Source organism: Aulonocara stuartgranti, assembly GCF_965226115.1.
Source record: "Aulonocara stuartgranti genome assembly, chromosome: 9".
NCBI classification, from domain to species: Eukaryota; Metazoa; Chordata; class Actinopteri; order Cichliformes; family Cichlidae; genus Aulonocara; species Aulonocara stuartgranti.
The window spans coordinates 16,725,407-16,739,751 of NC_138960.1; positions in this window are offsets into that span (position 1 = coordinate 16,725,407).

Below are 14,345 nucleotides of genomic sequence, written 5' to 3' on the forward strand. Positions count from 1 at the left end.
AAATATGAACTAAATTAACTTAAACTGGATCCTCGCTTGATCGGGGACATTGCTCCAGAGGCAGCTGCATGCTGTCTTTTAGTTTTGTATTTTTCCCTAGATAAACCATGTCTCATGTCCTATTTAATTTTTCTCTGAATGTTGAACTGTGAATGCTTCACTGGAACACCGGTAACTAGAATTACCTGTGGTGTCTAATGGCTCTGTCTTGCAAGACTAAAAAACAGGGCAGCAGACTCCTCGCTTTTCCACATTCAGTAACCGATTGCAAATATCTATAGCAACTACGTCATTCTTTGTGACGGACTTTCTGTTTCAACTATACAAGATTCTGACTGAACTCTGTTGCTATCTGCATGCACAGAAATTCACATTCATTACTTGCATTCAGAGTTTTTTCGGTTTGTAAATCAGTCACAAACTGGTAGCAGCCTGAGATTTTTACCATTTTATCACCATCTTGGCTCAAAGAAATCTTACAAAAGTGAACTGGCTCTCACAAACCTGGTCCCTGTCTGTGAAGCAACCATTTCAAAGGCAACAACATCCAAATTCACTGCACACATTAGCAATAATCTTGGTTTTTAGATGGTCTCCAAACACTATTTTCCCTAGTGTGACTGTAGCAAAAGCCAGAGTTTTGAGCGACCGTTCCACCTGGGCATTGATCACAAGTTGTCAAGATTGTCTAAAAAAGGGACTTCCTGTGAGCAATAATGATTTTTCTTTCATTTTCCCATATGTTTATTCATGTGCATTTATAGAAATCACTTGATGAGTGATCAAACATGATGTATCTACTGATTTATTATTCTTTTTGTTCTTTTTTTGGTTAATTGTTCTAAGGGTGCAATTTGAAAAATGTAACTGATTCCCTTATTTTTCAGTTTTTTTTAACCTCCTGGGACCTGGCGTCCACATATGTGGACATCACATTTTGGGTTATTTAGACCAAAATACTCAATTTTGCTCTACAAGGGCCTGATATCCACTTACGAGGACGTTATACTGCTACTGTTCTATCGACATTTTAAACGAATATCCTCATATGTGGCTCTCATTTTTCTTAGAAACAAAAATTCTGTAAAATAAAAAATCTATTATTTCTTTGTTTTTACATTCATCAGGTCCCAATCAGCCCAAATATCAAAGAGAAATTAAAAATGCCGTGGAAAAGTTCAGGTCTTAGGAGGTTAAAGTTCAGCCAAAACTTTAGAAGACTAATATTTGAACAGTCCATTTATATACTGCTGAAGTGTAAAATAAAACTTCTCCCAAGCTCCAGTGCACAGTCTGATGTTGAGCCAATACATTCAAGAATAAAAAATAACGGATTTATATCAAATAACCATTAATGCTTGCTTGACATACACTGGTATCTAATCTTCTGTCTGTAGCGATAACTTTCTGCGCACTAGCTGGAAGTTTTTCCCATCTAGTGAGTTTCTAGGTGTTGAGCGAGACACCTGTCACATTCTGTAAGAAATTAAAGAAATAAAAAGTGTTAAATGTCAGCTTGAATGTCAGCTGGAGGAAAAAATAAAATCTTATCAGTTGAGGCCATTTAGTGAAGTTTGTACTTCACTCTTTCATTTTCAGTTCGCCTGGTTTGTACCTCGCTCAAGAATTTTATCATGGTTCAGGACACTTTTGTTTTCAAGGAAAGACACAACAACACTCTAGTATATAATTAGGTATGTGGATTATGAGCATAATCCATAAGGTGCAAAATCCTTTAAACCAGCATGGCTAAATCACAGAGTTCAGTTATTGTCAGAACAGTTGTAAACTAACATTAGCTAACAGTGGCGCTACCTAAGCCATTTGGAGAGCACTTGGATAACAATTTCTTTACCACCATAAGTGTTGCAATCAGTGGCCCACAATACAATCTCATAACTCTGTTTATGTTATATCTGAGTCTTTTCCCTTTTCTTTCCTCTCCTCCAGTTATGTCTAGGTGTCTTGGCTCATTCAGCTGTCCTGCTGGTTTGCTGACATGATCAAAGGACCACACACTAGTTATGTTGTTATTATTATTATTTTTTATTTATTTAAAAGGCCTGCAGTTTAAATTTTCAGTATGCTTTCAGTATGCTTGGACAAATTATAACATCACCGTGCCACAATAGAATGTGCTTGGTTGGGGTTGCTATGGAAAGGAAGAGGATATTTTTTAAACTTGCTGAAAGAAATATACCATTAGAATATATGTAAGGGCACATGTTCACAAATTATATGAAAAAAAATAGACATGTTACAGATTAGCAAGGGGATAATCACAGCTTTTCTTCCATGTATCTGTCAGCAGAGTAAATAAACTGTCTTTCCTCCAGATGAAACCCACTGACAAAGTTTGCTTGCTTTTACTTGCATTGCCTTTAGGTAGCAGTGCTTTGACCATAAACAGCAGGTCCAGACAAAGTAAAAAGTGCTAGCACTGCTCCTCTCCTGGGTCTCATTTTGAGTGCTGCCCACTGGTGACACTTTGTCCTTTTATGTAACATTCCTGCTTAGTGCAGCTTTAATTTTGGATTCTCGCTTTAGAATAAAATCAGACACTGCAGTCAGTGGCAATAGCTGTGCCAGGAGGTCTTCTGTATCTGCCAAGGACCACTGACGATATGGCACTTCTTCACTGTAGCACAGTGGGAGAGCTACTGACACCTTAGTAACCCTGGGCCCTGTGATGGAGAATCTCGCTTTTCCAGGTGGACATGCTCATTGTCCGACTGCCTTATCTCTTCAGGGCCATTCCTCCTGAAGATCACTGGGACTGACAGGGCCGAAGCGTAGGCATTCCTACAGAAATTTCTGGAGCAGGCAAAGCCCCGGAGAGTGTGTTGGCGATGCAAGCAGGAAAAATCTAAGGCGTCTGGACTAAAGGCTGTCTGGAGTATCCTAAACGGTCTCTCTGAGATTTAAAATCTAGTTTGTTAATTACCATCGCTGGGCTATATTAGGGTGAGTGGAGGCTCTCTTTTGCTTTCACTGCCATAGTGTTTAAGTGGTAGTGAAACAATTTAAAGCACCCTTGAGACTGGATCGATGAGATGGCCCATTTGTGTCCTAATCCATTATATTTGACAAGAGATTCTATATCTCAGGATGAATTGTCACTGAAGCCTGAGTGTAGTTTGATGGGATCCCATTACAGAAGAAAAGTTTAAATACAGCTGACATTGCGCTGTCAGTGTATGTTAATAGAAATTACTTTTTTTTTCTTCATAGCAAGAAAATTGAATTACCTGGTATGATTTTTTTTTTCTTTGCAGGTTCTCCCTGAACATATATGGGTTTCCTCCCACAGTTCATGTGTATGACCATGTTAACTGGTCATTTTAAACTGGCTGTAAAGGTCCTTTTAAGGTGCGCCCTGCAGGGGGTGGCAAGAGCACAACAGAGGGAGGTACCCAAGAAATCTGAATATTTATCAAAAATATAATAAACGTACAAGACCGGTACCTGGTGGATCTACATAAGAATTTAAACACGATCTTGTGTTGGATATTTGGTTTGCAAACTGTTAAAGTATTTCAACCTTTTACTTAAGTAGATTTATTACTGATTCATAGTGAACGAGTATATTTGAAGTAACAATTATTAAATGGAATGACACACTGTACTCCTGATATCATGATACTCACCAGAATCAAAATTGAATCATAATTATTGATTCACTGACATTCATATTACTTTAATGCTGCAGCCGTTGATGTTTTTAATTACTTGTATATTGCTCGGTAGCTTGATCTATAATAATGCAATTGATCAGCACCATCTAACTAAAGTTTTAAAGTAAGTAGCATGGAGTACAAAGAAGAACAACTACACCCAAAATAAAGTGGTGTAGAAGCAGATGACATTGAAATATTTCAACAAAGTACAAAGTTTTTAAAATACTTGCAGTTAAACACCAAAGAGGGAGGCAATCATATTTCATGGGCCAGGTGCCATGCTACACCCCTGCCCACACTTGACCACAAGCTCGACAGGTGGTTAAGAAAAGAGCTGGATAGTAATGTACCTACATATATATTTATTATTATTATTTATTTATCATGTAACCTACTAATGGAAAGTAATGTTATGTTAGCTACATTTTTTTTCCAATTTGGCTTTGTATTTTACAGAACTAAATTATGTTCACAAACAAACTCACTATTTGTATTTCTCCAGTGGATGTATTTGTTCCTTCTTTTTCTTTTTTTTAATGCTGCCACCTGGTTAGAAAGATTACAGTGATGACATTTTGAAAGTTCAGAGATCTGTACCAAAAAAATAAACAAACAAAACGATAAAAAAAACAAGATAATAATGATTTGTTACAAATCAATCATGCAACAGCAATCTCTTTATCTGTTTATTTCCCTGAGTTAATAAGAAAGGATTAATCAGCTAATAACGTCAAGCCTGGATAAAAGTGTCTTACACTTGCTGTGTGTTGCTTTTCACACAATGCACCTGCTGATGTCCATGTGGGATTTTTCCACCACAGTGACTGGAAATAACACTGGACTCTGGAGTCTAAACTCTTCTCTCCTGTGCTTGGAATGAGAATTTTATTCCACATTATACAACTTAATGAGGTAAGAGATTAAGATGTTGCCCTTGCATTGCAAAGGCTGTATTGGCACACTGGACTCCAAATGACTCTGCTCAGCAGTTACCTCTCATTGCATTGTTTGGGGCGAGAGTCATGGAGTGGATTCTGATTACTCAACAAATCTGTAATTTGAATGTAAATTCTAGGGGTGGAATTTGGAGTTGGTAGACGGGGATTTCTTATGGCCTCTTAGGTTGACTGGACAATTCGAGACAGAGGTTGAATAATGTGCTGATTCTTGCACAGATAAACAGAGCTTTATTTAAAATAAGAAGCATGAACATAATGGCATTATTATTCATATCTAACAGGAGTTTGCAGTTCCTCTGCTAGATTCCTATCATACTTATGATACAAGTTTACTGGGTTGCATTGATATTTGAAGAACCACAATTCAAAAACAACTTAAATGAAAATTATGTCAAATTCTCTGAAACTTTACTATGAAACTATGAAAAGGAAAAAGACTGAAATGGACACCACAGAAAGTAGAATAATTTACTTCCTTTCATAGATTCGTTGCGACAAAGTAAATCTTCTCTAAGACTTCTCATGTCACACTTAAAAGGTGAAAATGAGGAAGTGTTACATTTGAAAGGCTCTTTCATAGTTGAGGATATGGTATGAACAAAAGATGTATTTCAACTTCTATATCAACCTCAGAGGTAACTGCCTCTGCCTCCATGGGTCAGCATGCAACGCTGGAGGGCTGTTATGGGTGGATAGTATTGATTGGGCTAGGTGTAACAGCAACTGACATGGGAGTTCACAGTAAAGATTATGTGATTCTCCAATCTTGGATGCACTCTGTAGAGAGCCTCTAGTTTGTAAGTGTGATGTCTGGAGGTCTGAATTTGTTAAATATGGTGGTAGGGACACAATTCCTTCTGACCCTATGGTAAGACATGGTTCTTTTGGGCAGTGTAAAGAGGAACCTTACTTCTCTCGTTATTTATATGCTTTTAAAATACTTACTTTTTTTCTTAAATAAAAAAAATAAATCAACAAGCATAGAAAAATAAACGCAGCGTTATCTCACAATTATTTTACCTTCTGGTAATCTAAAAAGAGACTACAAAGCAGTATTTTAACTTTCAGAGTATTCATAACTCAGCGACCTGTTCCAGTGAGTTGACCTACAAACACAGCTTGTTAGAGTAGGTGAGACGATTATCTCACCGGATTCTTTCTGCCATTCTGCAGAACACCAGCTGGAGGCCGTATTTAGCAGCAGACGCTGACTTGCGTGACCTCTGCCATTGAGACGCAAGCTGGATTACCTGGTGATATGGTCCTGATTCTCTAATCCCAGATCTGTCTCTCAAAGATTAGTGCTAAGGAAATCAACTTTACATGAGACTGAGAAGTGACACGCCTCAACTCCCCACAGTGCACCCCACCACTTTTTTTTTCTTTCTTCTTGAGCCGCTCTGCAAGTAGCTCTTAGTAAATAGCTGCTGGTGCAAGTGGTTTTAAAATATTAATTGAGCTAATTCCAGCTTCCCCAAACATTGCTCTCATTAGATAATGATTTTTCCCACAAGCAGGAGAAGGAGGAAGTTGTTTGTTGGGTTTCATCAGAACAAAAACACAGTAGACTTGTCATTTTTACATTTTCACTTCAGACAAACTATGCCCGGATGAAATAATTTGCTCTACAGTAACTTGAAAAGAAAATTTAAAAAAAATAACGGTAGTACTTTAATTAAAAGAAATGTTTTAATTAGTAAATATTATATCAAATGTTCATTTGAACAATGCTTAGCATTTCTTGAGGATTGTTGTCAGAGTTAAATTCTTAATTTACATCTATGAAAAAAAAGGCGAAGGATAACAGTCTGACAGAGATAAAAAGTGATTCCCACAACAGAGGGAGGTCCCCAAGAAATTTCTAAAGAGCTATTGGTGTGATGAATTTAAATTTGAAATTTTTTTTATTCACATTTATGTCAATATGTACAGAGAATGTCAGGAGAGGGGTACAACAGCCATCTGTAAAAAACAGTGGAGGCTCTGTCATTGTTAAGGGCTTTATTCCAGCCAGTGGAGTTGGAGATCTTGTAAAAAATTGGTGAGCACTGAGAAGCAGATTTCTATCAACCATGCAATGCTGGAACACATTTGGCAACACAGTGACAGTGTAGTAAAGTCGTATCTGTGTAGAGAAACACACAATAGAATACTCATGGATTGGCCTCCCCATAGCCCTGATGTCAACAGTACTGAAGCAGTGCCAGATCATCTCGACAGAGAATGGAATAAAACTAACTCTTTATCCCAAAAGGTTGATTCTGTTGACGTAACGTTTTCAATGGGAGAAACGTTTCGTCACTCATCCAAGTGACTTCTTCAGTCTCAGCTGACAGCAGGTTTCCCCGACCTTATAAACTTAGAAACCATAGAAACATTTGCATAATGACAGAAACTAGCACCACTGAATGAGCATGCGCTGTGAGGTCAATCCCCATTAATATGCAAATTCTCATGACAATTCACATCTTTATATATCGCTAGAAAGTAGTTTCAGGAATTGTATAGACATGATATGTATTTTTAATATTGTTAAGATTTTATAGCTTTTTTTTATTATTTCCCAGAAAATACTTGGAGCTAAGGTGTAAACAGCTGAATTCTGCTGTATCCGAGACACATGGTCTTTGAATTTAATGTCTACTTTGGTGTTATGGAACATAATGAGTGCCTCCCATGGAACACTCTGTGTTGGAGAAAAGAAGCTGAAACAAGGCCTGCATACAAATCGAGACGCTTGCAACATTTGTGAACAGTCTCACTTCTCAGTGGGAGAGCATCTTGTTGCTCCAAGATTATGGAGCCTTATTCTCAAAGGAAAAGATAGTGTAATTTGCCAAAGCAGCCATGACTTAATGAGAGAACTATTCTTTCTCTGTAGAAGATTTAAAGCATGCCTGATTATGATCATCTTTTTTTTTTTTTTTTTTGCATCATGTCTTCTTGGATCCAGAGTTTTCCTCAAAATGCTTTTTTACCTGCACTGAATAAGGACAGAGGTTTATTGCTTTAGTTTGAATATGATTTTATGAATAAAACAAAAGTTTGACATGACAGTATGATACCTAGAGTGCAAAAGAAGTGTAATTTTTTTCTTCCTAAATGGTGTTACTCCATGCTATCGTAAGACAGTGTTTGTTCTGCTGAGAAATATGGCTTATATAATCTGAAACTGTCTGTGTGGCCGTGTGCCTTTTGATAATATTGTGCTTAGCAAACTCAGCTCATGGTTACAGGTCAGCAAAGCCAGCTCGCCCACTTTGTTTCTGTTGCAACCCATGTGTTTAAAAAACACATAGTAGGCTCAAGATTAGAAAACATGTAATTATGTTTACAGTAACGCAGCACTGTAAAGCGTTAATGTGCTAAATTCAGTAATCAGATTACATTTACAATTATGTTGTTACTTTATTTACAAAGGTGTTTCAGTTATCTGCATGTCGGGTGGATAGAAAGAATACAAAAGTAGTGGAGGTGTGGTCTGCAGGGCTGGTGCAGCGGGCAGCGCAGCTGGGGCCACTCAGGTAATCAGGCTATAACTATTTTAGTGATGCCGGTACCCAGAGGAGGGTGGTCGCCACCAGGCTGAGATATGTTAGCTTGAAACTTGCCACACCAAAATAAACGCTGTGTGTTTTCACAAACATTGAACAAACACGCTTTTGTCTTCCTGTCCACTTCCACGACAACAAGCTGATTTTAGCTGATGTAAAATTGGAAATGAAAAATGGTGGAGCAAAACAGCGATGCAGCTTTTCAGAAGCAGGGATATGGACATTACTTTTATTTTTATTCCACAAAAGGAAAAAGCATGATAGGAAAGTGCAAACTGCGTCCAGAAACGCTTTGTGTTTCTGCACAGACAGCATACTAACAGAAAGACAGCCAAGAATCCACAGTGATGATAAAGCTATGAATGCAGATGCCAGCCCAGCGACCAGATCCCGATCTTTAACAAGTAGCAAACTGATGAACAGTCTTCGTTTTTCATGCTCGTGTTTCTACAGTAGAATCAATCAGGCGATAGCTTTGAATTCTCTATGAGCTATTATGGTTTTTTTTTGTTTCTTTCTATTTTTGTATTTTTTTTGGGGGGGGGGGGGGGGTGCTTTTTGTTCACATGTAAACTTTAAAGAAGGATTGTATGCGTGTCTTCATTAGGAAAGGGATTGGCATTAGTGTGTGGGACTGTAACTGAGTAATGAGAAAGTAATATAATGAGTGGTGCAATAAATTACTTTCTCCTTTCTCCAGCGAGTAATTAAGTAAGGTATTGAAAAGTAATGATTGGGTGAAATGCATTAATTTTTTTGTAGTAACGACCACAACACTTGTCATGATTGTCTTGAATGCCGATGGTGGGCACACCATTGTTTTTCCATCCATCCTTTTCCACTTGTCAAATTCAGAGTGAAAGGGGGTTCACAGCTTCACAATCTTAGGGTAGGTGTGGGGGGAGGCTGGGGGTGTACACTCTGGACAGGGTGTCTGTCTGCTGTAGGGGAGACAGAGACAGACAACTATGCATGCTTTTGTTCACACCTATTACCAATTTAATATTACCAGTTAACCTAATATTCATGACTTTGGACTGTGGGAGAATCCAGAGTACATGACATCAAGGCACACAGAGAGAGCATGAAAGCTCCACAAAGAGGTTTGAAACTGGGATCTTCTTTCTGTGATGTGACAGAGCTAGCCACCACAGTACATGGCATCATTATTTTTGAGACACTAACATCAGTATTTTTGTTTTGTACAGTACTTTGCAAAAGTTCTGAGCCACTCCTCATTTCAGCTTTTTTTGCTAGGAAAATATCAAGGTAGAAAAATGTCTTTCTTTTAATTTCTTTAAGTATTTTCTTGAAAGACATTTCAAATGACTCTTTGGATGCTGTTTGCTTTTGTTCCAGTCGCTGTCAAGATCATCCCACACTGCTTTAATAATGTTGAAACATGGGCTTTGAAGAAGCCAATCTATAAATTACTGTTTTTTTTTCCATCTATGCTTTCACTTCATTGGCAGTATGTTCTGGATTATTGTCATACTGAACAATTAAGCTGTTGCCAAGCAGATGCTTTCCAGATGGTATTGCATGGTGGATTAAAATCCGGTCATAGTTTTCTGCCTTCATAATTCCATCAGTTTAGACAAAATCCCCAACACCACTATCTGAAATGCAGCCCCAAACCAAGACACTCACTATTGTACCTCTTTCCTGACCTCCTCTTTACCTACAATTTCAACAAAAAAAATTGTTTGTATTCATCACTCCATTCCCTTCCTTAAGAATGGCTTTCGTCCTCTGTTATGTGTAGACACAACTATTGAGTGGCTTCCAAACGGTCCTCTGAAAATTGTCAGTTAAAATTTTGAAAGACCTTAAGAAAACCTGGAGAACTATGGCCCAGAACCACTTCAGGAAAAGTTTAAATGTTCTGGTTCACTAGAAGCAAATTAATGAATAAAGAAATGAGGGCTTGTTTAAGATTTAATCAAGAGTCTGTTTTGTGTGCCTACATTATTTCATACCTTAACATATGAAAAACAATGAAATCCATGTTAACACATTTTAATAAATGGCAGTTTTACCTGGTTACAAACAAATACACCAGTTAAAGAAAAACAGGAAAATGCAAAATAACAAACAAAAAAATCGCTAACATATAATAAATCGCTATTCATATGTATCATGTTGATAACAACAATGTTTATATTTGTAAATTAATTATTACATTTATTAATCATGTAAATTCCCTGCACCTGTCATAGACGTCCACATGGCGGTCAAAAACATTGCCCAGTAAAGTTCAAATGTTCAGCGTCATATTAATGTCCAGGTCGGGTCATGGTTTGACGTCCAAATTGTGGACCAAGTTTTGAGTAGGAGGACATAAATCTCATTACTTACACTTGTACTTGCCCAATTAAAAACAAAAGACTTCATAACATAGTAATAAAAAATCAAAATGGGTATGAGTGTACGTTTATTCCTTCGTGGCCAATGACAACAAATCATATCATGAGAAAAAAAAAATGTTGGTAATTAGTGTTTAAGTCTCTATAATATTATTTTTATTAGTTATGTTTTTTTTGGGTTTTTTTTACTTCAGTCTAACATTCACTACCAAAAAATTATATATAACTAAAACTTCACATATTTTAACTTTCTGTAATCATTTCCTGTCTACAGTGTAAGACTATTTGAGTGACACAGGTGTTTCCACATTGCTTCCTCTTAATCTGAATGACATCTGACAGTGTGGATTTCCCCTGAATATTTTTTTCCCTCCCAGGCTTCAGGCACCTTTCAGCTTGTCTCATCTGCAGCAAATCCCTTCCAGACATTTAGGTGGTGTTGCTGTAGAAAACACGCCTGTCACTTCATGTTTTATCACATGCTCTTGACTCAGCAATGAGTGAGAACCTCTTAAAGCCACAACCAAATTGTAACTTGTATCCATGCCAGTGATGCCTTTGAACTAACTGTGTTTAACCATCCGAAAGGGTGTAAAAGATATTGGAAATGATCCACAGGCTTATTAGTGTTAGTATAGCTTTTTTGCTGTGAATGAAACACAAGATGAGACAGAGGCTGACTGGGACTTCAGCACTAAAAGGACATTATTCTAATTGGTCCCTTGAATGTTACAATCCCCATGTATCCCTGCCATTATAAGAAAAGATTGCAATTTCACTTGTCACAAAATATTACCTTCATTTTATATGTGCACAGCACCATCTAAAAGCTTCAGAGAGCTTGTTTAGCAGACGAGTATCCTTCAAGAAACCACAGTATTTTGTAAGCAATACTTTCTCCTAGAATAATAACACAGAAGGTAAATGTAAAAGGCAATTTACAGTAGTAAGTTTTGCATGCAAATTTCAGCTTTTTGTAATATTTATATTATTATTGATTAATAGTTAATTATTGCATTACTCCACTAAGCTAATGTATTTATCAAGTTGAGGGTTAAGGGTTAGAAATTAGCATAGTTAAGTAAAGTGCAAAGTGTGTGATTGAACATTTTGACCTATGACTTTCTGCATCCATCCATAAATTACTGGGTATTTCTTTACATAGATTACTAAAGATCATTTGTTTTTTAACAACTAAAAGTCTGGAAGCTGTAGGCTGACATTTTAAAGGCAATTTAAAGTCGTTTTTACATGGCCTGTTTGCTTTGTATTAATACATGCAATAATGAACTATAATTGACTATAGTGCAGCAAAAGCTGATAGAAAATGAAAAATAATAATGGCTAAACAATGCACCCACCCCGCTGGGTTTTAGGAGCTACTTAAAATATATTTTATGTCAATATTGCAAAGAATTTGAAATACAGTGTAATCAGAATGGTCACATGCAATATTGTCAGATTCTCTTACAAAATACATTATATGGAAGCATATTATTAAATCAACTTTAAATTATGTCTTGATCCATTTACTGACTTAGATATCACATAAGCAGTTTAAGTGACAACACCATTTCTACAGATAGGATCCCAAATGACAGTGTGACATAAAAGATGTTCCACTGCTGTGTTGAAGCAATACCCTGACCAGATTCTGATACCCGAATCAGTCTTGGATGTATTGCATTTTGAGCCCATCAAAATAGCCGGCACCGCAGCCTGACACGCACAAAATGTGACAACATGTTGTTGTTAGGCAGACCACAAGCGGTTGTTTATTTTAATAGCAATATGCCATGTAAGCACTCAAATTAATATAAACATGGAAAGCTGATTTCTGGAACAATATTTCTCCTGGCTTGCTGATGATGTTGATGTCTGCTAGCATGGCATCTCGATTGGTCTATGCTTTTTGCATTGCAACAATATGAGTAAAATAGTTTTGTTGTTTGTTTGTTTTTTTAACATTTATACCATATTTGCTTCAACTATGACATGATGCACAGCTCACTCAGTGGTAGTTGACTCTCTGTCAGCTGCACTGAGATATATCCCAGTGGCCTGAGGGTTATTTTGGCCTACCATGAACAGGCAGCTTATCACAAAGAGGAATAAGTTTATGGAAGGTTTGCAAAGCATGTGCATCTGCTGCTACCTGCTGTAACATCTGTAATGTCTACAGATAACTTTTGCACAAGTGGCCCACTGAAGAAAAGGAAATGTGGAGGTGGCTTCACATTTTAGCCCCCCCCCCCTAAACGCAACTCCAAGGGGATTTGTGTTTCATCCCAAGATTGAACCAGGGACCTTTTACTTATTTTGAAAATGTGTAAACCAATACACCCTAGAGCAATTGCTGGACATATAGCTAAAGGTGGCAAAATAAGTAACAATCAGCAGTAAAGGACTTTTTATATGTTATAAACATGCCTAACTTAAACATAAAACAGCTGAAAGGGGGTATGCACACTGCCCACTCAAAAGTTAGAATTTATTTAAAAGGAAATAGATAGGGATATTGCACACAATTCATACCATGAACATTTTGCAGACAGAAGACTGGCAATACAGATGGTCAGACTATAAATTGAAGTTGTTGTTGTTGTTGTTTTTATCTCAATTTGATCAGTTGTTATTTGCTCAGTTTTTGAACTGTTCAAACAAAATCACAAAGTAAAGGCAATACTATGATGGACTGCAGCTTAAGAAAACACCAATAGGAAAAGTCTGCAAAAGAAAAATAAAACAGCAATAAAAACAGAAATTGAATAACAACGTGACAGAATTCAGACAGAATGTGACTCATTGTAATGAAACATGTTTAAAAGAATATATATATTCTCTTATTTAAAAATAATAATAATAGCAATACCTTGTTAAACTAGATCATGGTTAAACATTTTCAGAAACTACTCTTATTAATGCCTTTAAATGATCAAGTTCATCTGAACTATGCTGACACCCGTTTCTCCCACACTTACACAAGTGTTATTCAAATGACATATAGCTCAATTTTCCAGGTTCAGAGTACAACCTTGGCAGAACTTTGTTAAAGCAATTCTGGTTTACAAATCAGTCACCTTCACACTCATTGCATCAATAGGGGAGAGTTCATGGTGTCTCATATCAATCCTCTCACACAATCTTCTCAACCTAATGAGCGAGTCGTTGTTGATTGCTTATTTGTCCCAAAATCCTCTTTTCAACCTTGCTTACTGGGTAGCAGTGAACTGATGCTGGTATTTGTTAAGGGAACAGAACCCATATCATCACGAAAAGTACAAGGCAGGCTATATTAAGGAGCTATTCAATACAGTGATGTACCCCTTGGAGTCACCTTTCATTTCATTTTCACAACATGGAGTCATGTAGACATAGATATGTACTATTATTACCTGTCCCATGAGGTTTGTCAAACCAAAAGATGAAATGAATCCATGTTTTCAGCCTCTTCTGGTGCATTGCTCTTAATGCATTTGCTGCTAACTGTTATTCGCCATGCAGTCTCTCATCCAGCTATTAGGACAGATGATTCAATGCCTTGTGGTCGCTGTGCCTGACCTGATATTAACGTTCCAACTTGGATTTCATCCACAGCTGCAGTACTCAGACGCAGTATTGATCACATCAATGATTCAAAGGGTAAAGGGAGTCACAAGCAGCAGACAAATGACAATAATAAACAAATATGCCATCACTGATAGTATTTAAATTTAGAGCATCGTTTTATTTTTATTTGCAGCTGTCAGATAAGACAAAATACGTATGATTTGTCTTTATTGAATTAAA